Source organism: Coenobita brevimanus, chromosome 69, assembly GCF_032717465.1.
Source record: "Coenobita brevimanus isolate Jiangsu-jjx chromosome 69, ASM3271746v2, whole genome shotgun sequence".
Classification (NCBI taxonomy): domain Eukaryota; kingdom Metazoa; phylum Arthropoda; class Malacostraca; order Decapoda; family Coenobitidae; genus Coenobita; species Coenobita brevimanus.
The window spans coordinates 1,959,059-1,974,428 of record NC_137022.1 but is presented as its reverse complement, the minus strand read 5'-3'; the positions used below and the strand labels follow the sequence as shown (position 1 = coordinate 1,974,428).

At 39.7% G+C, this 15,370-nt stretch overlaps 3 non-coding genes across 3 annotated transcripts; 2 read left to right on the top strand and 1 right to left on the bottom strand.

Moving 5' to 3' along the window:
- Nucleotides 1-407: 407 nt before the first annotated feature.
- Nucleotides 408-479, top strand: TRNAA-UGC (transfer RNA alanine (anticodon UGC)). The gene has a single exon. It is a non-coding gene; the product is annotated as a tRNA-Ala (tRNA).
- A 9-nt stretch (nt 480-488) lies between these two features.
- Nucleotides 489-561, top strand: TRNAA-AGC (transfer RNA alanine (anticodon AGC)). Its single transcript has one exon. It is a non-coding gene; the product is annotated as a tRNA-Ala (tRNA).
- Nucleotides 562-13,619: 13,058 nt separating this feature from the next.
- Nucleotides 13,620-13,738, bottom strand: LOC145406241 (5S ribosomal RNA). Its single transcript, XR_013898516.1, has one exon. It is a non-coding gene; the product is annotated as a 5S ribosomal RNA (ribosomal RNA).
- Nucleotides 13,739-15,370: the final 1,632 nt, after the last annotated feature.

Below are 15,370 nucleotides of genomic sequence, written 5' to 3'. Positions count from 1 at the left end.
TGCTTTTATTTCGGCGAAGAGCATAGTGAATCAGTGCCCAAATTTAGACTAAGTAACTGCAGTGTAACTAGGCTGTGATGTGTATTATGATCAATATCTTAGTGCTATTTTCCATATTTATTTATTGCTGTTTTTGTGAATTTGATACCAGTAGAGCTCCATCCCTGAAATTGAAACATGTGATATAGCTAATTTGGGCTTCGTAGTGCTTCTTCTTTAGCGATTTACTTTTGCATCTTCATTCACATTGCTTTTCTCTTGTATGTTACGGAATGTGTACAGTATGTTTAGCATCAGTACATACATTTAGCATCAGTAATGTACAAGATAATTTTAGAGATGTTTAGAATAAGTCGCTGAAGCAGAGGCGTTGCGAAATTTACCTGGCCGGTGGGTGGATTGTACAAGGGGGTGTAGCTCAGTGGTAGAGCGTTCGCTTTGCATGTGAAAGGCCCCGGGTTCGATCCCCGGCACCTCCATGACCTGTTGGGGATGTAGCTCAAATGGTAGAGCGCTCGCTTAGCATGCGAGAGGTACGGGGATCGATGCCCCGCATCTCCAAAAACGTGTCACTTTTTTTTCTCTCTCTCTCCTATTTGCACTGTGGTATAAATTCTACATAGGGACCGAAGATCGAAACTCACTAGATCAGATGAAGTTTTTAATTATACAATGAGTACCAGTAGGTCCTGTTGTATGAAGTTAACAAGGCAAGAACAGTAAGAGTGATGCTTTGACCGCTATTTTTTCTGAGATAGGCTGTTAGGAGGGGTGGCGGAGGGGTGAGGGGGTATTAGGAGTTGGGGATGGTGGTTTGGCCGCGGGTAGGTAGGTGCGGACGTCACAGTACCAGCGCACAGTACCCCCCTCATCCCCTCCCCCCCAAACACGTGTGAACGGTGGATCAGTAGTATCTCTTTTACACTAACGCTACCTGGCTTTTCGTCCTTTTGTAGCTTATTTCACGTAGTTCAGTGGCAGAAAGACAATGCTACAGATTTACATCCGTTGCATAGCATGTCGTAGTGATTAGCTTTATATTTTAGTTTTGATATAGGCCTAGTCTTATGAATCTGTATTCAGGATTGAGGGATGACAATTTTAGACCAGGTTTGAGCAAAAAAGGGCATAGTTTATTTAAATTGCATTTTTTTTTGTCGGTTACGTATGCAGATTTCGTGTACAGTATGTATACTGTATATGTAACGTATGTATGTTTGCATGTATGTGTATAGGTATTTATTATGTATGTTTTTATGTATGTACTGTATGTATATATGTAGGCTATGTATTATGTATTTATGTATATATGAATGTATGTGTTTATGTATGTATGTATAAATATGTATAATATAAAAATTACAGATATTGATATAAGAGGAAAAACTAGAAGGCAATGCTGAAGATGAATCACTTCGGTTAGAGAAATATTAGTAAGTTAAGCAATCAGTCGAGGATATTACCCAATGATCTTAACCCCTTCAGTCCAGTAACATTTTTTTTTTTTAAGCAAGGAAGAAGGAACCAAAGGCCAGGAGCCCACAAACTATTCCTTCCAAGAAAAAAAAAAAAAGGCCAAATTCAAGATCCGTTCATTTCTACCCCTTGTCACCCCTAGACGATTTTGGTCCATTCCTATCAGTTAAGGAAGCTCCCTAACACCTCTTCCTTAGCGATTTAGTTTTGGATACGACTGGTTAATATTAGTTTGTTATTTACGCTGGGTATGGTGGTACTGGAATGATTATAATGACAAAGTAGAGGACAGTAAGGAGCACTCAGCAAAATAATTCGCTAAGGAAAATGTGTTAGGGAGTTTCATTATTTATGTGGAAAAACCCCTGTAATGAGGATTAAATGAAAACAATATATATCTTGCCAATTCAAAGGTTTCTCCAAATCTAAATAAAATAGTGTATAGTGAACAGGTCAGAGATAAACACTAAGACGTGGGATGGAGGGGGCGAAGTAGGTGACGTGCATGAGTGGCCATTTTCTGGTGAGCTAAATGGGTCTTTGCATTATGTGTTTCTGAGTCAGATGTTTTAAGTATTGCAGTTTAATATTTTCCTGTGCTGTGTATATGGTGTTACAGAGGGACGCCAGGGAGCTTAGTATTCCCCAGTGCTGTTTATATAGTGCTGGAGAGACGCCTTGTGGCTTAGTATGCTCTTGTGCTGTTTATATAGTGCTGCAGAGAGACGCACTGTGGCTTAATATATCCTTGTGCTGTGTATACAGTATAGTGCTGCAGAGACGGCTTGTAGCTTAATATACCCTTGTGCTGTTTATATAGTGCTGGAGAGACGCATTGTGGCTTAGTATGCTCTTGTGCTGTTTATATAGTGCTGGAGAGACGCCTTGTAGCTTAATATACCCTTGTACTGTTTATATAGTGCTGGAGAGACGCTTTGTAGCTTAATATTCCCTTGTACTGTTTATATAGTGCTGGAGAGACGCCTTGTAGCTTAATATTCCCTTGTGCTGTTTATATAGTGCTGCAAAGAGACGCATTGTAGCTTAATATTCCCTTGGGCTGTTTATATAGTGCTGGAATGACGCCATGTAGCTTAATATTCCCTTATGCTGTTTATATAGTGCTGCAAAGAGACACCTTGTAGCGTAATATACCTTTGTGCTGTTTATATAGTGCTGCAGAGACGCCTTGTAGCTAAATATTCCCTTGTGCTGTTTATATAGTGCTGGAAAGAGACGCCTTGTAGCTAAACATTCCCTTGTGCTGTTTATATAGTGCTGGAAAGACGCCTTGTGGCTTAATATTCCCTTGTGCTGTTTATATAGTGCTGGAGAGACGCCATGTAACTTAATATTTTCTTGTGCTGTTTATAAAGTGCTGGAGAGTCGCCTTGTGGCTTAATATTTTCTTGTGCTGTTTATATAGTGCAAGAGACGCCTTCATGTGGTGGCACTGATACCAGTATAGGTAAGTGGCCCTGCTTGCGGAAATATTAGGCCAGAGAAACATATCAGGGCTCTTTCAGCTTAGGAATATTAACCAGGAGAGGAAAGTGACAAGTACAGTAGAAGAGGTGAAATATTAGGGCAAGTAGAAAAGGTGAAATATTAGGCCTGAGAAACATATCAAGGCTCTCTTAGGAATATTCAAAGTCAAAGTCAAATGTTTATTTAGCCTTAGAGATTACAATAGTTGACATAACACTTAGTCTACTAGCGGCTGAGCTTTTTGAGAGTCCGGGAACTCTCTTTAAAGGCACCTTGTTTTTCTTGCACTTTTGGTAAACATCAATTGTCTGTTAAGGCTTAAAACTACGATTTGACTAAATCAGCTGTATGACTTTTAAGTAATAATGGTTATCCCCGAATGACAATAGTTTAAGATTTTAATAAAGGGTATATACAAGATAGCACTACAACAAAACGGAGGTAATTTTATATTAATACCAGTAATAATAGTAACAATAATAATAACTACCACAATAACAATAATAATAATAAATAATAATAATAATGAAAGTCAACTAATTTAAAGAATTAGTACTTTGATAGTAAGTAGGATTTATAAGCAGATTTGAAAGATACATCCTCGCTTAGTTCCCGAATGGCCATTGGGATACCATTCCAAACTTTGGGTCCCTGATAAGTGATATGTGACTGGGACTGGGTTGAAGCCATGAGCGGTATTTTTAGATTACAGTTATTTCGGAGATTATACCGATCATTCATATTAAAATCAAAGTAACTGTTAAATGACAGGTTGTGCAGAGACTTGTAAACAAACAAAGCAGTGCAGTAGGACTATATCAGGCAATTTTAGGATACCCAATTTCTTGAAAGATGGATTAGTGTGGTCATATTTGCGTAAGTTTTCCATTATACGGACCGATTTCTTTTGGGCTATAAATAAGCGGTTTAGTTGTGTCTTATAAGCACCACTCCATACATTGTTACAATAAAACAATAAAGGAAAAATCAGCGAGTAATAAATGAGCTTAAAAGACCGTGTTGTTAGTTGATCACGAATTTGGTACATGATACCACACTGTTTGCTAATCTTTGTATGGAGATGCTGGATATGTAAATGCCATGACAAACGTTCATCAGTTATAACACCAAGGAATTTTATACTGTCCACTCTTTCAATTGACTGGGCACCTATGTAGATGTTGGGTTGATTTGCAGTGCTTTGTTTCCTTCTAAATATAATGTAATGAGATTTGCTTACGTTTAGCGTGAGTTTGTTGCTTGTTATCCATTTCTTAATATCTGTTAGGCTGCTATTTACAACATTTGATAGTTCATTGAGATTTTGGTGGCTTGCATAATAGGTACTATCATCAGCAAATAGTACTGGCTTCATATGTGAGGTAGCATACACGATGTCATATATGTACAAAATAAACAACAGTGGTCCTAAGACTGACCCTGGGGATCTCCAGATTCTACTGGCATACAAGTAGACTGGCACTGTTTGTATTGCACAAACTGTTTGCGATTGGCTAAGTAGGAAGCAAACCATTGATCTGAAGTGCCTCGTATACCATAGTGGTCAAGCTTCTTTAGTAATATAGAGTGATTAACCGTATCAAAAGCCTTGGCCAGATCTAGAAATACATCCATAGTAAATTTATTTTCATCAAATGAAGCCAGCACGTCCTTGGTGAATGACAGCAAAGCACTCTCGGTAGACAATTTTTCCCCAAAACCAAATAGTGAATCAGTGATAATATTGTTGTTGGTGCAAAATTGAATTAACCTACCATAAACCAATTTCTCTATTATCTTACTGATTGCTGGCAGGATTGAGATAGGGCGATAATTGATTAACAGTTTACGATCACCAGCTTTAAAAACTGGAATGACTTTGGCCAATTTCAACATGTCAGGAAACTTTCCAGTCTCAAAAGATAAATTAAAGAGGAAGACAAGTACAGGAACTAGATAGTCCATTATTTCCTTAATGATGGACATGGGGATATCGTCATATCTGGGACCAACATTCCGTAGATTTTTTATAGTCTGAGTAACTTCATGTTCAGTAGCAGGTGACAAAACGAATACACTGTCTTGCCTATTGCGTAAATATGAATAGAAATTAACCTCAGACTCTCCAACAGACTCAGCAAGTTTCTTACCAACACTGACAAAATAATTATTAAAATGGTCAGCTACTTCCTTAGGTTCATATACCTCATTATTGTTTACTAAATAAAAGCAATTATTTCTTTGTCGTGGAGAAGGCTTACTAAGGATAGAGTTTATTACACACCAGGTTTTTTTTTACTGTTACCTATATTTTCACTTATTCTTATAGTAATCTGACTTTGCCTTTCTGATTTTAGCTGTGATATCATTGCCAGTCTGCGATACTCTGCACCGTACGTAATGGGTGTCTTGGCACACTTTCTTTGAAGCTTGTTTCTTTCTCGGATCATCTGCCTAATATCTGCAGTAATGAAGGGCTTATCAGCATGTTTAGATTTAATTATTTTCTGTTTTAACGGAAACTGGTTATGAAATATACTAGAAAGTAGATTAAAATTACAATACCCTACGTCTGGGTCTAACACATAAAACAAGGTCCCAAGACACTTGACTAATTTTTTCTTTAAATGTATTTATACTACTTTCGTTAAAGTCTCTGTACTGGAGGACAGTTTGTTCTCCTTTCGGTAAATATGGTGCGGATTTGAACACCGATACAATAGGAAAATGATCTGAAATTTTATTATATATAATATTGCTTGTGAAGCAGTTTATGTAGTCATTAGTCCATATATGATCTATTAGTGAGGCGGATGTTAAAGTTACGCGTGTGGGTTTATTAATAGTGTTATAAAAATTACGAGAATAGCACATAGATAAAAGGTTACTGACATGTGGGTTTGTTCTACTTTTAAACAGGTCAATATTAAAATTACCCCCGATGTAACAAGATTTACCTTCCGATCTGACTAAACCAATAATGTAGTGAAAGTCGTCAAAGAACCTTGCGATATTAGTGTTTGGGCGTCTGTAAATAATCCCTTAGACTATGGAATTAGTACTAAGATAAACTTCAATAAATATCGTTTCAATATGTTCTTTCTTAAATACCAAGTCATTTCGCACGTTACATGAAAAATGTTTTTATAAACAAAGCAACTCCTCCACTGTTTCGAGAGCAGTTATTTGCGTAGACACGGTAGTTTGGGATACTAAAAAGATTCTCAGTATCATCCGTTAACCTTGTCTCGCAAAATCCTAAAGCGTCAAAATGAAATTGAATAGGATTTATGCACTGATCCAAAATTTCATCAGAATGCAGTGGTAGGCTCCCTATATTATAGCAAAGCAATGAAAAAATATTTGTAGACTGATTTATGTTATTAGTCAGGAGAGGAAAATGACTAGAAGAGGTGAAATATCAGGGCAGAGAAACATATCAAGCCCCTCTCAGCTTAGGAATATTAGCCAGCAGAGGAAATTGACAAGTGGAAGTGAAATATTAGGCCTGAGAAACATAGGAAGCCTCTCTCAGCATAGGAATATTAGCCAGCAGAGGAAACTGACAAGTAAAAGTGAAATATTAGGCCAGAGAAACATATCAAGCCTCTCTCAACTTAGGAACATTAGCCAGCAGAGGAAATTGACAAGTAGAAGTGAAATATTAGGCCAGAGAAACATAGGAAGGCTCTCTCAGCTTAGGAACATTAGCCAGCAGAGGAAATTGACAAGAAGTGAAATATTAGGCCAGAGAAACACAGCAAGGGTCTCAGCATAGGAATATTAGCCTTGGGAGGAAAATGAGAAATACAGGTGAAGAATTACCGTAAGCGAACTTACTTTTTTCTCCGACCGTAGCGATAACGTAGTAAGAACAGGATTAAAAGAAAAAAACAAAGGCTGAACCACTTTTTAGCATAAACAGGCCTCCACGGCAAGTCATTATTTCTGGCATGCATTGGTGTTTTCTCTGCTTTGATTTTAGTGTGGTATCTACAGTCCAGTCCGGTTTTTGGCCTCAGCCTTTGGTTCCTTCTTTCTTGCATAAAAAAAAAAACTAGGCGGAGATTTGCGTCCTTTTGCAGCCTACAACCCCGTGTCAGAATAAGATAATACTAGGGTTCTCTATCCATTCCAGAGCACTTCTTCGTGACTGGCATCATATCCTAGCGTCATCCTCTCGCCACAGCTCAGCATTCAAGATGGAAAGATTCGGTTTTACATGTATACTCCTTTCACTCTAACTTGGCCGAAAATCGCCATATCTGTCTTGAATGCTGAGCTGTAGTGAATAAACGCTGTATGACGATGCTAGTCACGAAGAAGTGTTACGGAATCGATGTAGCGCCGTAGTGTTGCCTTATTCTGCCACTGAGCTACGTGAAATAAGCTATCTATCTATCTATCTATCTATTGCCAGACGCCATAATCCCGTTAGGGGTGGCCATTTGACTCTGAGTTATTTGTTTTACGGGGAGGGGCACTAACCCTCCACCAACCCACTTGTTGACACGTAGGGAGCACGTATGGTTTGGTTATATGGTTACCACCCAGCGTTGTAAATGGTTTCCTAGCTTACAGGAAACCATTTGACTTGTCACTCAATGTAAAGCCACCTGTAAAGGAAAGAAAAGCAATAAGAAGTGACAGGAAGGATGGGAGAAACAGGAAGAGAGGAGGGCAGGCACAGAAAAAGAATGATAAAAGCTAAGGAAGAAGTAGGCAGCACTACATCAAGTGAGTGGATGGACCAGGTTAAGATAAGAGGAGTATAGTTAAAATGAGCAGAATATAATAATGTGATATGCTGGAGCTGGCTGAGTGAAGGTATATGTATAAATATTCTTAAGATAATTATATAAACAGTCTTTAGATGAATGTATAACGTGTTAAGATGAATGTGTATACAGTGATCTGGAGGTAGCTGATAAGAACACACACACACACACACTCTCTCTCTCTCTCTCTCTCCACACACACACACACACACACACACACACACACACACACTCTCTCTCTCTCTCTCTCTCTCTCTCTCTCTCTCTCTCTCTGACACACACACACACACACACTCTCTCTCTCTCTCTCTCTCTCTCTCTCTCTCTCTCTCTCACACACACACACACACACACACACACACACACACACACACACACACACACACACACTCTCTCTCTCTCTCTCTCTCTCTCTCTCTCACACACACACACACACACACACACACACACACACACACACACACACACACACACTCTCTCTCTCTCTCTCTCTCTCTCTCTCTCTCTCACACACTCTCACACACACACACACACACACACACACAACAGGTCCTGGGTTTGAGGAGGTTAAGGTTAAGAAAGTTTATGAATATCCGCTCCAGTTGTGTCAAGGCGACGACCCCACAAAATATACTGGTTTGACTTTCACATTACTCACCTCAGAGCATCATCATCATCATCATCACCATCATCATCATCATCATCATCGTCTTCATCATAATCATCATCATCATCATCAATCATCACCACCATCATTATCATCATTGTCATCATCAGTATCATCTTTATCGTCATTATCATCAGTCATCATCATCTTCAGTCATAATCATCATCATCATCATCATCATCATCTTCAGTCATAATCGTCTTCAGTCATAATCATCATCATCTTCACCATCATCAATCATCACCACCATCATTATTATCGTCGTCATCTTCATCATCATCATCACCACCATCATCAGCATCATCATCTTCAGTTTTAATCATCATCATCGTCGTCATCATCATCGCCATCATCATTATCATCATCGTTATCACCTTCATCGTCATTATCATCATCATCATCATCATCAACTTCGGTCATAATCATCATCAGTTATCATCGTATTCATCATCATCATCATCATCATGACCATCATCAATCATCACCACCATCATTATCATCGTCGTCATCTTCATCAACATCATCATCTTCCGTCATAATCATCATCAGCATCATTATCTTCAATTTTAATCATCATCATCAATCATCATCATCATCGTCGTCATCATCATCGCAATCATCATTATCATCATCGTTATCACCTTCATCGTCATTATCATCATCATCATCGTCTTTGGTCATAATCATTATCAGTCATTATCGTCGTCGTCGTCATCATCATCATCATCATCATCATCATCATCATCATCATCATCAGAGACAGCACTACAGGACCAAGGCTTCTCCCGTCTTTCCCCAGAACTGATCTATAAGCTGCCTGTGTACGCCTGTTCCGTCGAATTCCAGGAAATGTGAGAAATAGACCTGGATTTTATTGTCCGCCTGCCTCTTCCTTGGTGTCCGTCTCTGGGCTGCCACACAGTTACGCAGAAATACACATATCCTGCCCATGTCCAGTTCTGCATTTTGGACTGATTACAGAAACCACTTTTAGGCCTATCTGTTTCTTTCTCCAGCCGGCTCTTGTAATCCGTCCTTCTGATGCCTGACGTAAGTTTTTTAGGTCCTTTTTCAGCAGTCCTAAAATTGCACCTAAGGATTTTGTTTGTAGTATTCTGGCCCACTAAAATTCTGGACCATTAGTCAGAACAGGAAGGGCATAAGAATATAACGTACACCTGACATTCCTTTTAGTGTACGTTCCCAAACATTTCCTGATCATTCCCTTCTTTTCCCGGATTTTATTTATTTATTTATTTTTAATGATTTCCCTCCCTCATGTCCCAATAGGGGGAATTCCCTCCCCCCTTTGGGAAATACTTTAAATGTCTCAAGATTCTGGAGTTATTCGCCTCCATTTAGCGGTACGTTTTTAGTGTAGCGGTAAGAAATGTAGCGCTGTTATTAGTATTATTATTAGTTTTAGGAATATGTTAGAGATTTTGTACATAACATGATAGGTGAGGGCAAAAATTCTTTAAAAAAAATTGATAAAAGCCGAAAAGCATTTGACCCTAAAAAATGTCACAAACCAATAAACAGCTGGACATTAAAAGGGATACTTTGGCCATTTCCGTTTTATGCTTATTACCCCCTGGATTGTCCAAATTTCTCCCAGGGGGGAATCCCTCCCCCCATTTGGGAATCCTCGTTTTAGAATCTAGATTACTATTTTTCTTCGTCGTGATGTTACCCAGCTTACCTAAACCTTCCATTCCAGTCCTCTTCTTCGCCAGATTCCGTTGTCGTGAACTGGTAATGTCTGTGCTGCCTGTCCTGATATACTCTTATTCTCCTTTTGTCTCTACCCTTAGGGGTCGCCACAGCGGATCACCCGTCTCCATCTTACTCTGTCTTCTGCATCTTCTCTTACACCTACCACCCGCATGTCCTCCTTCACTACATCCACAAACCTTCTCTTTGGCCTTCCTCTATTTCTCCTGCCTGGTAACTCCATTTCCAGCATCCTCCTCCCGACATACTCCTCATCTCTCCTCCGCACACGTCCAGACCATCTCAGTCTCGCCTCTCTAGCTTTGTCCCCAAACTGACTTACGTGTGCTGTCCCTCTAATATGTTCATTTCTAATTTTGTCCAACCTCGTCACTCCTAATGAAAAACGCAACATCTTCAATTCTGCTACCTCCAACTGTGCCTCCTGTTTTTTTGTCAGTGGTACTGTCTCCATTCCGTACAACATGGCTGGCCTCACTACAGTCTTAGAAACTTTCCCTTTCATTTCTGCAGAGACCCTTCTGTCACAGATCACTCCTGTCACCTTTCTCTACCCACTCCATCCCGCCTGCAGTCTCATTTTTACCTCTCTACCACACTCTCCGTTACTTTGTATACAGTTGACCCCAAGTATTTGAATTCATCTACCTTTGCCACCTCTACACCTTGCAGCCTCACGGTTCCCCTGTCATCACTCTCATTTACACACATGTACTGAGTCTTGCTTCTGCTTACTTTCATTCCCCTTCTCTCCAGTGTATATCTCCATCTCTCCAGCTCTGCCTCAGCTTCCTCCCGGCTCTCATTACATACCACAATGTCGTCCGCAAACACCATCGTCCACGGAGGCTCCTGTCTAATCTCATCTGTCAATGTGTCCATCACCATTGCAAACAAGAAGTGGCTCAAAGTGGATCCTTGATGCACTCCCACCTCCACCTTGAAAAGCAACTATGGCGTCTGTAGTACTTCTCCCTGGCATGAAACCAAATTGCTCCTCGCAGATCCTCACTTCTCTTCTCAGCCTAGCTTCCACCATTCCTTCCTATATCTTCATTGCATGGCTGATCAGCTTTATACCTCTGTAGTTGCTGCAGCACTGCACATCACCCTTGTTCTTGAAAATCGGAACTAGAATACTTTTTCTTCACCACTCCGGCATCCTCTCACCCTCCAGGATTTTGTTAAACAATCTGGTAAACCACTTCACAGCCATCTCTCCTAAGCTTCTCCATGTTTCCACTGGTATACCATCTGGGCCCACTGCCTTGTCATCCTTCATCCTCCTCATGGCATTCCTCACTTCCTCTCTGCTGATCTCTTGCACTTCCTGACTCACTACCTCCAACTCTTCCAACCTTCCATCTCATATTTTCTGTATTCATCAACTCTTCGAAATACTCCTTCCACTTTCTTAGTACACTCTCCTCACTTGTCAGTACATTGCCATCTGCATCAATTATCACCCTAACGTGCTGCACATCCTGCCCAGCTCTGTCTTTCTACCAGACTAAATAGTGCTGCACAAGAAACTCGCAGGATGGTATCATGTGTTTTGTGGGGAGGGCTCAGTCTGCTGGTGTGGGCACATGTGGCAGTGGGAGTAGGAGAAAAATAAATGGTGCAAAGTAGACATTGGTTACTCTAAACCGTGCCCGTAACATAACAAATCGCCTGGCGGGGAAGAAGAGAAGCATTAGCCATACATGAATCACTTACCATACGACTCCAAAGCCTTTCGTAAATAGTAATGCTTTTTGTTTTATGCCAAATACCCCGCCTCCTTAATGAGATCAATGGTGAGAGCGTTTCCACCTGTTTCACGCTGCTGGGAATCACTGCATCAGGCTTTCTGTATCTTGAACTGACTCTGTTTTACGTCTAGCAATACTGTCATTCTGCATTTTATTCTTTGGCTAGTTTGATGAGTTAAGTTTCGTTGATTACTGCTTTTTCGTGAGTCTGTGGTTTGCAGTGTGTGTGTGTGTGTGTGTGTGTGTGTGTGTGTGTGTGTGTGTGTGTGTGTAAATATATATGTTCCTAGAATATCGAATGTTTTAGAAAGTGTGTGTGTGTGTGTGTGTGTGTGTGTGTGTGTGTGTGTGTGTGTGTGTGTGTCAGAAATAATAATCCCCCCAAAATAGGTAAAACAAACCGTAGTACAAATATCTAAATTTACTCAAACTTACAATACAGTCATAAGAGCATAATATTCAATAAATTCTTAAAGCAGAGTAACACACAGCCTTATAATCACACAGTACTGGTCACCTCAAGATCATTTACAGGGTGACAGCGTTTACCATACTCCGTTCACTAGTACTTGGTCAAAATTGTCCTCCTTTGCAGCTTATTTCTTCATCCTTTGCAGCTTATTTCTTCATCCTTTGCAGTTTATTATATTCATCCTTTGCAGCTTATTATTTTCATCCTTTGCAGCTTATTTCTTCATCCTTTGCAGCTTATTTCTTCATTCTCAACAGCTTATTCCTTCATCCTTTGCAGCTTATTTCCTCATCCTCTGCAGCTTATTTCCTCATCCTTTGCAGCTTATTTCCTCATCCTTTGCAGCTTATTTCCTCATCCTTTGCAGCTTATTTCTTCATCCTCTGCAGCTTATTGCACGTAGCTCAGTGGCAGAAAAGGACAATATTGTGTGGCTCTACATCGTTCCTTTAGCACTTCCTCGTGACTAGCATCATATTCTAGTGTTAATCTGTTGTTATAGCCCAGCGTTTAAGATGGAGGGATGGCAGTTTTAGGCCAAGTTAAAGTGAACAGAGTATAGCATTATGTTATTCTAATGATATATAACAGATTGATAGTGAAGAGGAGTTGAACACTGCTTCACACGTTAGCTGAAAGGAAGAATCAAGAATAATAATAATAATAATAAAAATAATAATAATAATAGGTTAATAATATAATAATAATAATACGGCAATAATAATAATAATGGTAATAATAATAATAATAATACGGCAATAATAATAATAATAATAATACGGTAATAATAATAATAGTAATAATAATAATAATACGGCAATAATAATAATAATAATAATAATAATAATGATGATAATACGGCAATAATAATAATAATAACAATGTCTATAGCCAGACGCCTTAATCCAGTAAGGGGTGGCCACAAACAAATCGCCTCCTTGTCGCCCTGCCCTTCCCCTGCTCACACCCCACACTCTCAATACCTCTTCACTCCATCCATCTCATCCTCGGTCTTCCCCTCCTTGTCTCCCGTCTCCCGCACCTCACTCACATACACTGTCCTCGTCAGTCTCTCGCTGTCCATCCTCTCCACATAGCAATAATAATATTATTATAATAACAACAACAATAATAATAATAATTCATTGCCAGACGCCATGTATCCCAGACGGGGTGGCCAATGGCTTAGAGTTAATTGTTTTACAGGGAGGGGCACTAATCCTCCACCAACCCCACTTGACACGTAGGGATGCCAACAGCATCTGGTGTTCCCAGGCGGTCACCCATCCAAGTACTAACCAGACCCAGCGTTGCTTAACTTCGCTGATCGGACGGGAAGCGGTGTACTCAACGTGGTATGGCCTATAAATAATAATAATATAATGATAATAATAACTAGTAGTAGTAGTAGTAGTGATAATAAAAATAATAATAACAGTAGTAGTAGTAGTAATAATAATAATAATAACTAGTAGTAGTAATAATAATAATAATAATAATAACAGTAGTAGTAGTAATAATAATAATAATAATAATAACAGTAGTAGTAGTAGTAATAATAATAATAATAACAGTAGTAGTAGTAGTAATAATAATAATAATAATAATAATAATAATAATAACAGTAGTAGTAGTAGTAATAATAATAATACTACTAATAATAATAACGGTAGTAGTAGTAGTAATAATACTAATACTAATAATAATAATAATAATAATAACAGTAGTAGTAGTAGTAATAATAATAATACTAATAATACTAATAATAATAACGGTAGTAGTAGTAGTAATAATACTAATACTAATAATAATAACAGTAGTAGTAGTAGTATTAATAATAATAATAACAATAATAAGTTAACAGTAGGAATTGCTGGAGAAAAATAATCTTCCTTCTCCCTCATTGTTCTTCAAGCCTCACAGTCGCCGAGCCAACAAAGGGCTGTATTCTAGATGGTATCAGACACTCCTTAACAGCTCTTCTTCAGCGATTTATTTCACCTATTACAGTCTCTTGCCTGTATTGCTGCCTACGTCTTCCTTCACCTTTGTCTTCTGTGTCTGCCTTCCTCTCTTCCTACTTCCCCCTTTCTTTCCTTTCTCGTCCTGTTACGCTTCTTTCCACTTCAGGTGACTCTACACTGAGTGACAAGTCTATTTCCTGTAACCCAGCACACCATTCACAACGCTGGGTGGTAACCATATAACCAGATCACGGGACGAAGTGGATGGAGCCTTCTGTGGTGCCCCTGTTAACTGGGTTGAGAGATGCAAGTGTGGCATCCACCCAGGAACCCAAATCACACATTTCCCCGCTCCTCACTTTGGCGAGTCGCTGTCAGCCGCAAGGGAACATCCATTCACTGTACGGGACGACTCTGCATGGGGGGTTCCTTGTCTGTGGTTGATAGGTCTAACCAGAGGGAGTGGATTTGATGGGCAACAATCAAAAACTGCATCAATAACGAGCAAGAGGATACTGAGGGATGGAGTGGAGAGGTATATGAGAGAGGGGGGTGTGAGCTGGGAGCAAGGCAGTGAAATGGTGGGGGACAGGGCGACATGGAGGCGATTTGCTTGTGGCCACCCCGTACGGGCTTAAGGCGTCTGGCAATAGATAGACAGATAGGATACTGAGGCGTAATGTACAGAATAAATAGCTATGGAGAAGATGCTACGGAATATCTAAAGCGACTTAGAGTAACCTACGACCCTACCAGAGTCGGAAAAAGCATGCCCAGTTGCCCACGCCATTCCTACATAATTATTGATACAGGAGATCGTGTGTGTGTGTGTGTGTGTGTGTGTTGGTACAAGGTCTGGTGGCGGGTGCATCATGAAGCTTTAGTGTGTGTGTGTGTGTGTGTGTGTGTGTGTGTGTGTGTGTGTGTGTGTGTGTTAGCGTAGTGTATTGGTGCAGGGTCTGGTGGCGGGCGCATCATGAAGCTTCAGGGAGACATTGAGTGTGTGTGTGTGTGTGTGTGTGTGTACTAGCGTAGTG